Source organism: Myxine glutinosa, chromosome 12 (genome assembly GCF_964187855.1).
Source record: "Myxine glutinosa chromosome 12, kmMyxGlut1.1, whole genome shotgun sequence".
NCBI classification, from domain to species: Eukaryota; Metazoa; Chordata; class Myxini; order Myxiniformes; family Myxinidae; genus Myxine; species Myxine glutinosa.
The window spans coordinates 77,121,794-77,132,858 of NC_136272.1; positions in this window are offsets into that span (position 1 = coordinate 77,121,794).

Below are 11,065 nucleotides of genomic sequence, written 5' to 3' on the forward strand. Positions count from 1 at the left end.
TCCGGCAGCGGACGCATTCACCCGCCTCCTCGCCGGCTTCCCGGCCCTCACGCGGCCCACCTTCTCGGCGGGGGCCGTCAAGCACGGGGTGGCCCATCACATCCCCACCGTCGGGCCACCGGTCTACGCCCGGGCACGCCGCCTCGAGCCGACGAAGCTGGCGGTGGCAAAAGCGGCGTTCGCTACCCTGGAGCGGCTCGGCATCGTTCGGCGCTCAGAGAGCGCTTGGGCGTCGCCGCTGCACATCGTGCCGAAGCCCGGCGGGGGATGGCGACCGTGCGGGGACTATCGCCGTCTCAATGACGCCACGACTCCCGACCGCTACCCCGTCCCCCACATTCAGGACTTTTCCGCCCGTTTGGCGGGCAGGTCCTTCTTCTCGAAGGTGGACCTCATACGCGGCTACCATCAGGTCCCCGTCAGGCCGGAGGACGTCCCGAAGACGGCGGTCATCACGCCATTCGGACTCTTCGAGTTCCTGCGCATGCCCTTCGGTCTGAAGAATGCGGCTCAGGCGTTCCAGCGACTGATGGACAGCGTCCTGCACGACTTGGATTTTGTCTACGTCTACCTGGACGATATCCTCGTCGCCAGCGCGTCCCGCGAAGAGCACCTACGCCACCTCCGCACGCTCTTCGAACGCCTGGGCCAGCATGGCCTGATTGTGAACCCCGCAAAGTGCCGGTTCGGCGCCGCCACAATCGATTTTCTGGGGCACCGTGTCACCAGGCACGGAGCCGTCCCCCTGCCGGCCAAGGTGGAGGCGGTGAAGGGGTTTCCGCGCCCCCGCACGATCAGAGGGCTGCAGGAGTTCCTGGGCATGGTGAACTTTTACCATCGGTTCCTGCCCCGTATCGCCCAGCTCCTGCGCCCCCTGCACGAAGCTCTCCGAGGTAAGCCGGGCAAAGGCGACGTTACCTGGACCGAGCAGATGGACACAGCGTTCACGGGCGCGAAGCTCGCCTTGGCTAACGCCACCATGCTCGCGCACCCGGCGCCCGATGCACCGATCGCCCTCACCACCGATGCCTCGGACTACGCGGTGGGCGTGGTGCACGAGCAATGGGTGCGTGGAGCTTGGCAACCGCTGGCGTTCTTTAGCCGGCAGCTTCGCCCGCCCGAACGCCGTTACAGTACCTTCGACCGCGAGTTGCTCGGACTTCACTTGGCGGTCAGGCACTTCCGCCATCTGCTCGAGGGCCGGGCGTTCACTGCCTTCGTCGACCACAAGCCGCTGATCTTCGCGATGGGCAAGGTCACCGAGCCGTGGTCGGCCCGGCAGCAGCGTCACCTCTCGGCCGTGTCCGAGTACACGACGGACATCCAGCACGTCGCGGGGAAGGACAACCCGGTGGCGGATTGCCTTTCCCGGGCCGTCGCCCACGCAGTCCACCTCGGCATCGACTATGCCCGGATGGCAGCGGACCAGGCCGCTGACCCCGACGTCCAGGCCTTGCGGACCGCCGTCACGGGCCTCCGCATCACCGAGGTGCCGTTCGACGGCGCGGGCGCGGCCCTCTTGTGCGACGTCTCCCTCGGGCGTCCTCGCCCCATCGTGCCCGCGGGCTGGCAGCGCCAGGTGTTTGACGCCATCCACGGCCTGTCCCACCCGGGCACGAGGGCCTCCCAAAGGCTGATCGCCGACAAGTTCGTCTGGCATGGCCTCCGGAAGGCCGTCCGCGGCTGGGTCAGGACGTGCCTCGCGTGCCAGCGCGCCAAGGTGCACCGGCACACCCAGGCCCCGTTGGCCCCGTTCACAGTGCCGGAACGCCGGTTTGACCACGTCCACGTGGACCTGGTGGGACCTCTGCCCCCCTCGCGGGGTTTCACCTACGTCCTCACCATGGTGGACCGCACCACCCTGTGGCCGGAGGCCGTGCCCTTGGCATCGACAACGGCGGCCGATGTCGCGCAGGCTTTCATCGCCACCTGGGTCGCCTGGTTCGGCGCCCCCTCAGACATCTCATCCGACCGCGGCCCCCAGTTCACCTCGGAGCTCTGGGGGGCGGTTGCGCAGGGGCTCGGGGTCCGGCTGCACCGAACCACGGCCTACCACCCCCAGGCTAACGGCCTGTGTGAGCGATTTCACCGCTCATTGAAGGCCGCGCTCCGGGCCACCCTCCGCGACGGCGGCTGGGTCGACAGGCTCCCCTGGGTCCTGCTGGGCCTCCGGACGGCGCCCAAGGAGGACCTGCGCGCATCCGCGGCGGAGTTGGTCTTCGGGCAACCGCTGCGGGTGCCGGGCGAGTTCCTCCCCGACTCCACGGCACCATGGTCCGCGGCACAGCAGCGCTCCGCTCTGCAAGAGACCGCCCAGAGGTTCGCCCCGGTGCCAACGGCATGCCACGGGCACCCACCGACGCACGTCGCCCCGGAGCTTCGCACGGCGGAGTACGTCTTCGTCCGCCACGATGCCCATCGGACACCACTGCGGCCCCCGTACGACGGGCCTTTCCGCGTGCTGGAGACCGGGGCGAAGCACTTCACCCTGGACATCGGCGGTACTCCTGACCGCGTTTCGGTAGACCGCCTCAAGCCGGCCCACCTCGATGTGGACCATCCACCGCCAGTGGCCCGACCCCCACGTCGGGGCCGCCCTCCTGCGGGCGGACCCCCGGCACCGCCCAGCCCCGCCGCCACGCCGCCCCCCGGTCCTGCACCCATCCCAGGGGCAGCCAGGGGCATCCCACCTGGCATCCCTGCACCCCAGACGCCGCCGATCGCCAGGGGGCGCTTCGGCCGGGTCATTCGTCTGCCCTGCAAACTGGCCCTCCAGGTGCGCGGGAATTCTGGGGGGGCGCGTGTGGCGGACACAAAAGCCCACTGGCGTGGTGACATCATTCCACGCACCAAGTGGGCGGTGGCCACGCCCGAGGGGTAGGCGTGGCCTCATGATATACACCGGGCGACCAGCCCGGAGCAGTTCAGTGTTACAGTGTGCTCTTACAATAAAGACGTTTATATGTTACCGCTTGTCCGCTTCCTCCTTGCTCACAAGCAGCGCGTGTAACGCCGCGCTTTAATATCAACATTTAGCTCAGTGAATGCCATTCGCGGTGTCAGTATTTGATGAACTTATAAAGACTTAGTTCCAGATTTGTCAATGGCTAGGGGTATATTAACAAACGAATAAAACAGATTTGGCAAAATTCCAACTTTTTAAAAAAAGATCGTATATTCATTCACCCAGGGTTGTGAGAGGCTGTAGAAGAAGAAACCTCGCATGGGCTTCCCAGACCAAATAAATAATTCTGGTTCTGGCTCTGCGATCTTCAGGTTTATTACTCCCACCAGGGAGTAATGCATTTGATCGTGTCCGTCTGTGTGTGTGTGTGTTCGTGTGTTTGTGGACAAGATATCTGGAAAAGTTCTGAACGGATTTGGATGAAAGTTGGTGGGATGATTGCCCTTGGGATAAGGAAGAATTGATAAGTTTTTGGTGAAGCTCAAGATATTATTCCAGATCCAGGAATTTTTTTAGGAAATTTTTTTGGGAAAGATTTTTTCTGTTTTACTGCATTAAAGCTTTTATTCTTATTCTTAAATGATGTTTTTCTCCTCTAATTCCGAGATATATCAAAATAAATTCTCTGACAGTAAGGGCCTACTTTCTTTTTCATTTATTGTTTTGGGGAGAGGGGATGTTAAACAAAACGTATTATTCCATAGTCAGGGCCCTTAGGGATATTTTGGTTCAAATTCTTCCAAAAGCATCAAATTTGGCGCAGATGTTGCCCATGCCATACTCTTTCGATTTTTGACGGGCGCCAAGGGCGGTATGATCCGGGGACCATACCGGTCCATCCCGCCATGTCACCTGACCTATGACGTCATAATTAGGATATGCATCCAATCACATGGCGTACTATAAGTGGTCAAAGTTCAAAATGAATCGATCGAAAAATGAAGGCAGGGATCCATTTTTAAGGTTTTCATAAAATCCAATATGGCCGCCAGGTCACATGACCTATGACGTTATATTTATGACATGTATACAATCATGTATACATGAACCCGGATCATGATCGCACAAAAATTAAACACAAGGATATGGCATACAGTTCATAAAACATCAAAATCCGTACCGTTGTAATTAGACTGATGAACTGCATATGCCTGAAAATTAGGAAATAGACATGTAATTATTTCCTCTAATTGTCAAAAATAAGGTCAGAGTTCGATTACCCAACCCAGAAACATAAAATGGTGAACCTCGAGTAAATCTTGACAAAAAACTCAAAAACCGACATGTTTGACTCAAAAATGACCTTTAAGATGACCTTGAGGGTTGACCTTGACCTCGAATCATCAAAATAACATCATCATTGGATTCCTCGACCTCGAAAACCCCTGAAAAGTGGTATCATACATGATTCCAACCCTTTTGGTTATTTAACTGATTTTCCTCTAATCCGGGTGGTGGCCATTTAGTATTTCGCCAATATGGGGGCCCCGGGGGGGGGGGGCGCCGATCTTGGCGCCCGTCAAAAATCGAAAGAGTATGGCATGGGCAACATCTGGTGCTTTTGAACCAAACAGCCCCAAAATATCCCTAGGGGCCCTGACTACCAACTAAGCCCACGGCGGGAGTTTGCGCTCTACTGAGTGGCACTCTAGGTTCAATATGAATTACCAGTCTGACGGAGAGCTGGGTCTGGTTTCATGCCCCCTAAGAGCCACCTTTAGAGGCCATTTCCCCCCGCAGAGCAGGGTTTGGCCTTTTTCAGGCACCCTGGTGCCCTTTTTGAAGCAATGTTTTATGGCCGGGTGCCCTTCCTGCCACCAGCCCTGTTGGTCACCTCTTGCGACACACAGGGAATTACCAGGGAGCTGGTACTCAATTTGCCGACCTTGGAAGGATGACAGGCTGAGTCAACCCCCCTGGTGTTAATTCAGCGATTGACCAGGATTCGAACTCAGGAACCTAGGATCCCAAGCCAGCACCCTAACCGCAAATCAAACACCAGGCTCATATCCCCTAAGATATTATGAAACACTTGAAGTCACCTCCTCTCCCTCCTTCCCATCAACACTCGACCCAAACAAAACAAATGGAAATGTGACGCAACAAACCCTGGCAGTGTATATATCGGCAACCAAAATATATCAGTTTTGTATTTTTAATTAATTTTCTGAAATTTGTAGAATTTGATTTTCACTTGTGTTACATATTTAGGTGAATGTATGTGAATTACCATTCAGGTCTTTGCTTATCCATGTGTAATAGATTAAGGGTTGTTGTGGTTGGAGGGTCAGGAGCCCTTCTGAAAAATGTCCGGAAACGGAAGTGACCGGAAACGGAAGAGGAAAAGACACGAGGAAGAAAAGCGACAATTATTCTTCTTCCTCGCCCCGCTCCGACGAAAGGTGGGATCGACCTTGCGCTGCGTGGAAAAGCGGCGTTCCGAAGCCCGTCTGGCGAGAGGAGTTACCGGGACGTGTACCTACCCGGTGGAGACGTCAAGTTGACGTGGGGCCGGGCATCGACCCCGCGTCTGGCACCGTTCGCGGCACCGTCTAAACAGACGCGTACGGGTCGCACGTTGGGGCCTAACACGCCTTGCAAGCGGCGTGGGGCTTTTGGCTTGCTTTACCGTACCCGCTTCGCGTGGCCACGAGGGGCTGCAGCCGCGGTGCCTGGTACGATACCTGCCCGGTGGAAACACGTCCACCCGGGGTTCGTTCAACCGCCCGAGTGCGGCGACGCCAACCAGCATCTCGGTCAGGAGGGGCCCAGAGACATTGTGAGGGGTAGAGACCAAAAGGGGGTCGTGAGTACAGAAGTGGACACACATATATAAGATGGCCATCTTAATCCTATAGGGAATTGATTGTGGATTGGGAATTGTTGATGGTTGTTTGTTGTTGATTGCTCGGGGAATATCCGTGATTGTATCATTGAAATCGTATGATATCCTTACCCTGGAAATATATCCTTGCACATCAGTTTCTCTTGGGTGGAATTCATAGGGATTGCGTTGCGAAAGCGCATATATATAATACTACTTTCTGGCGAAGGTCCTCTCACGGTCCGGGGGTCACCGAGACCAGGTAGTCACCGAGGGGACCACGTAACAGAATTGGGGGCTCGTCCAAATTACGATTCGCAATTGGGTCTACGTCCGGGATCTAAAAGTGTATTTGTATAAAATAATAAAATAATATTTTTATTAATTAAAATTTATTAATTAAGTATTAATTGGTAAATTTTTGGGGAAATTGGGGTAAAGTCTTGGGTGAAGGTTAACAGGTGTTAACGATAGTCACCATGGCGTTTGTGGCACAGAACTTTGCGGTAACACCGAGTGAGGCACAGTTCCGAGCGTTACTAAAGTCGGACCTCTTGAAATTGGCCAAACATTTTAACGTGGAGGTCCGAACTAATTTGAGGAAGGCAGAGTTGCAGGCCACGGTGATACAATCTATGGTGGGATTAGGAACATGGGACGAGTTAGCCTGGGAGTGGATACCCGAAGAACCAGAAGACGTTGAGCTCCGGAAACTGGAGTTGCAATTACGGAGCCAGGAACGGATCAAAGAAGAAGAAAGGAAAGCAGAAGAGAGGAGAGAAGAGAAACAAGCAGAGGAAAGGAGAGTGGAACGAGAACTCCAGGAAAGGTTAAAAGAAGAAGAAAGGAAAGCAGAAGAGAGGAGAGAAGAGAAACAAGCAGAGGAAAGGAGAGTGGAACGAGAACTCCAGGAAAGGTTAGCAGAAGAAGAAAGGAAAGCAGAAAAGGAAAGAGCAGAAGAAGAAAGGAAAGCAGAAAAGGAAAGATCAGAAGAGGAAAGGAAAGCAGAAGAGAGGAGAGAAGAGAAGCAAGCAGAGGAAAGGAGAGTGGAACGAGAACTCCAGGAAAGGTTAAAAGAAGAAGAAAGGAAAGCAGAAGCGAGGAGAGAAGAGAAACAAGCAGAGGAAAGGAGAGTGGAACGAGAACTCCAGGAAAGGTTAGAAGGGAGAAAAGCAGAGGAGAGGAGAGCTGCAAGGGACCTCGAAGCAGAGGAGAGAAAAGCGGAAAGGGAATTAAAGGAACGTGACATGGAGCTTCAGCAAGAAATCTAATTCAAGGAGCTGGAGTTAATGAGAGAACGGGGAGAGGCACCACCCTTGCTGACAGGGTCGACACCTAACCAGAAAACCTGGGATGTGGGCAGACATGTGAGGCTGGTTCCACCGTTCAGTGAAAAGGAAGTCGCGAAATTTTTTCCACACTTTGAGAAAGTGGCTCGACAATTAAACTGGCCGGAGGAGGCCTGGACCATACTCGTGCAAAGTGTGCTGGTGGGGAAAGCTCAGGAAATTTATTCGGCGCTACCAATGGACCAATGTGCAGATTATGAGGTACTGAAGACGCACATCCTCAAAGCCTATGAGTTGGTTCCGGAAGCTTACAGGCAAAAATTCAGGAATGCCAGGAAGAGGGAGAGTGAGACCCATGTGGAGTTTGCCAGAGTGAAAGAAAACATGTTTGATCGGTGGTGTGAGTCAAAAGGAGTCGGGAAAGACTTCGAAACATTGCGGGACTTGATCCTGGTGGAGGAATTCCAGCAGTGTGTCCACGAGGACATCAAAGTGTACCTGCAGGAAAAGAAAGTACCAAAGTTGTGGGACGCAGCCACCATGGCAGATGATTATGCCTTAACCCACCGAATAGGGGTCCACAAACCTAACTCCTCGCCTAGACTTCAGCAGGGGAGTTATGGAACACCTGGTGCGGAGAACGACCTTACATGGCGGCGGCCTCGAGATTATTATGGGGACAACTATGATACCCCACCTGTTCGAAATCAGAGGGATGCGGGCCCAAGACAAACTTATAGTTCGGGGGGCCCGAGGCAGACCACGAGTTTTTCCTCCGGGCCTACTTGCGCTTTTTGCAAGAAACCTGGACACTTGATGTCCAGTTGTTACCGCATGAAAAGGGAAGACCCAGAGCGGAGTCCGACTATTACGACTCCAAATGCAATGGCCATTGTGAGAAATCGCCATCAAAAGGGTTACCAACCATTTATTTCAGAGGGGTTTGTGTCACGGGATGGAGCCTCGACTAACCGGAAACCGGTTAGGATATTGAGGGACACAGGGGCACATCAATCTTTAATGCTTGAAGGCATTTTGCCATGGTCCGAGGAGACGGCAACGGGGGATAGTGTTCGTTTACAGGGGATCGGGGGCGGTGTTAGTGCTCCCCTTCATGTCATCCATTTGGAGTCCGATTTGGTGTCAGGACCGGTCACCGTCGGTTTACAAGCCACGCTTCCTGTAGAGGGGGTATCTGTGGTTATCGGGAATGATTTGGCCGGGGGTCAAGTTTATGGTAACCTGAGGGTTGGTAAAGAGCCCAGCAGGGAAAATAACACCACACCAGTTCGGGATGGCGACAAAAGTGCCAAGTTATTTGTAGGGGGACTGAACTTCAAAACAGAGGAAGAAGTTCTGACCTCTGTCTTCAACAGATATGGGCCGCTGGTGGAAGTGCGGTTGGTAAGAGACTGGGAAACGCAACAGTCAAGATGGGTTCGGCTTTGTCACGTTTGCCAGCACAAAAGACGCCAGAGAGGCAGAGAAGAATTGGAATGGCAAGGATTTGGAGGGTCGGACCATAACAGTAGGGAAGGCATTTCGTAGGCGTCGAGAGGTCTACAGGAGAGGACAACTGGGCGGTAGTTTTGGTGGTGGCCGCAATCAATATTATTATGGAGGCTCCCTGAGTTACGGCCGCTCCCGAAGGAAGGATTGGCAAAGTAGTGGCCGAGAAGGAGACCGCTATTCATGGGACTACAGGGACAAGTGGTCCCACCCTAATTATTAGAGAAGTTCTGAGAAGTTGAAGCACTGAATGCGGCGGAGCCGCCGAGCCAAGATTCCTACACGGATTAACCGTGAACGCCGTTCCTAAAGGCGTCCATGTAGTGAACTTTCATGCACGGACTAACCGTGAACTCCACGTTCCTCAAGGCGCCCATGTAGAGAACTTTCCTGCACGGACTAACCGTGAACTCCACGTTCCTAAAGGCATCCATGTAGTGAATACTCGGCTTGGCCTCCCGGAAAAAGTGCTATCGAGTAGCTTACCTTTGGATCTTTGATCACCCCTTTAACCTTCATTCACAAGAAACTGACGGTCAAAGTCAGAGGGTCATGAGATGGAGTTTGATTTGGCAGGGACAATGTCGTTGCTGGTGCTTAGTCCAGAGGGAGTAATCTGGAGGGGTTGTGGTGAAATTTTGGTTGCTTTATTTTTAAGTGATAACTGTGCCCGGGGGGAACTGATAATGTGGGGGGGGGGTTGAGTTATCTGGTTTGTTTCTCCAAATTGGCCGGCAAAGAAAGTTTTCGCTGGGTTCAAACTTTCTTTCTTGAAGGGGGGGAGTGTTTTTTTTTTTTTTTTTTTTTTTTGTATACAAGATCGAGGCTCGTGAAAGAGCTAACATTAATCACACAAAAAGACAAACCGACACACAAAACACAAAAAAACAAGGGGAGCGGTAGACAAGATGGGGAGAGAGGGGGAAGGACACAAAAGAGAGGGGGAAGGACACAAACACAACATTTGAGAGCAGGGACATCGGGAGGACTTGGGGGGAGGTGGGAGAGGATTAAAACATATGAACACTGCAAGGACTCTGGGGTGAATTACCGGGGGTAGAAAAGATCAAGGTTTTCGATGGGGGAAGATAAGAGATGGTGGTGAACAGCTGTTTTAAAGACCTGGAGGGAGGAGTGGGATTGAAGGGAGTGGGGGAGTTTGTTCCAGAGGCGGGAGAAAAGGGGAATGAAAGAGTGAAGGTGAGCAGAGAGCCTAGACTTTGGCAGTTTAACCAGAAGAGGGTTGCAGGCAGATCTTGTGCGACCTGAAGGAATATTGGGGGGACAGAGCACAGAGAGAGCTGGGGGAGCAAGGCCGGAGAGGAGTCGGTAGAAGACAGAAAGACCACCAACCTGCCTGCGGTGAGTGAGTGAAAGGCCCTCGGCGTTGACTACATCGCAGGAGATTCCAATGATTCTGAAAGCTTTGGCCTCAACAGCGTGAAGCCGAGCAATGTGTGAGGCAGGAGCACCAGCCCAGAGGGGGGAACAGTATTCCATTGAGCTGCGGATGAAAGCCTTGTATGTGGTGAGGAGCTCAGGTGTGCCAAGGAAGGACTTCGCACGACGGAGGATGCCCAGTCGGCGACTGGCTTTGGAGGCCAGCTTGGAAATGTGGTTTTCCCAAGAAAGATCATGGCAGATAGTGAGACCCAAAAGCTTGAGCGACAGAACTTCTTGGAGAGGATTGTTGAGAAAGTAGATGGGAGGGTTGTCCAGTCGGTCCTTTCGGAGAGACATTGTAAGAGTGTGAGATTTGTCAGGATTGAAAGACATGTTCCACTTGTTTGACCAGTCTGTGATTTTGTCCAGGTCTGCAGAGAGTGAGGACGCTGCAGACTGCCGATCTGAGGGATGAGGAATGGAGCGACAGAGAGTAGAGTCGTCAGCAAAGAGATAGAGAGGATTTTCAAGAGAGTCAGAGAGATCATTGATGAAGACCAGAAAAAGCACAGGGCCCAGAACACTACCTTGGGGAACTCCAGCCTGAACAGGAAGAGGAGATGAGAGAAACCCATTCAGGGCCACACGTTGACTACGACCAGAGAGGAAGTCCGCCAGCCATGCGTGGAGATTTCCATGGATACCAAAGGAGGAGAGTTTGGAGAGCAGAGCAGGGTGCCAGACCGTATCGAAGGCACGTGAAATGTCAAGGGAGACAGCTCTAATTTCCTGTTTGGCGTTGAGGACCTCCATCCATTGTTGAGAAAGCAGAAGCAGCATGTCCAGAGTAGAGTGACCAGGTCTGAAACCAAATTGATGATCAGAGATCAAGCCATTGGAGAAGAGGAAAGATTTAATATCTGAAGCAATGATGGATTCCATGACTTTGCTGATAATTGGGAGAAGGCTGATTGGTCTGTAGTTGCTGGGATCTGTTTTTGCCCCTTTTTTGTGCAAAGCGGTGATGTTGGCTGATTTCCAAGCAGATGGCAGATGACCTTGAGCAAAAGAGAGGGTGAAGAGAACAGAAAGAGG